The sequence below is a fragment of the Cyprinodon variegatus genome, unplaced genomic scaffold (assembly GCF_000732505.1).
Source record: "Cyprinodon variegatus isolate N-32 unplaced genomic scaffold, C_variegatus-1.0 Scaffold417, whole genome shotgun sequence".
Taxonomy (NCBI): Eukaryota; Metazoa; Chordata; class Actinopteri; order Cyprinodontiformes; family Cyprinodontidae; genus Cyprinodon; species Cyprinodon variegatus.
The window spans coordinates 747624-748625 of NW_015150870.1; positions in this window are offsets into that span (position 1 = coordinate 747624).

A 1002-nucleotide genomic window follows, 5' to 3' on the forward strand; every position below is an offset into this window, starting at 1 on the left:
AAACATCATTTTTACTACATGTTTACAACTTAGAATTGTGTGCCTCTAGTTTTATTGGTGCTTATAAAAAGAAAGAAAGAAAGGATCAAACACAGTTAACTTTCTTTGCAAGGAAGTTTCTTTGTGTTTGATCTGCAGATCAGAATAGATCAAAAAGCTTAAGATAATCATTTATTTTTCAATATTACAGAAAAATACATCTTTTTCTGTTTTGCTTTACCACATAGAAGGACTTTAGAACTGGGCTGATATTCTTTACTTAGTTTTAGTGAAGATCCAGGCATGCAGCATTCTGGACCTTCTGCAGCTGTCGAATCCACTCTATAGCCGAGCATTCACTGTGAGATATTTTCAATCGTTGCACGCAGCTACAGCTCACACTGTACGATAAAACCACAGGGTTTAAAGGTTCACAGATCAACATGTGTGTTCTCACACTTTGCGGCCCAACGCTCTGATGCGATCTACCTGCTCACACTGTACGTCTAAAAACCATGTTGGACTCAGCTCCGCAGTGTGATGGCGCTACTCGGACTTGTCTATCTGGAAGCTAAACCAGTAGAAGAGGAACATGAAGCTCACTAGAGTGAAACATGCTGCCTTGGCAATTTGTGCAATTTTGTGCTGAAAGCCCTAAAAAGAAAAGGCAACAAAGTATTTGGACAAAGACATGGCTGAGCAAACGTGGCTACTACAATCTGTCAGTTTTACAGAAAGAACTCCATTCCATTCACACTCCCGCCATGCTGCTGTGTTTTTATCTGAGAAGAAGAAGAAGAATCCTTGTTTGGTCACTGAGTGATTTGCCCACGACCACCTTATTGTGGCTGACTGAATTTCAAACATGTTTGATTTTCTGCTGACCTCACGATTCCTGATGATGGTGGTTGCCCCTCTTTAGCCCCATGTACTCTACACAGACATGGGCAATGTGGAGTCAACAAGTCATCTCCATGTCATGTATTTGTTCTAGCCAGCCACTGAACCAGGCGAGTGCACTCT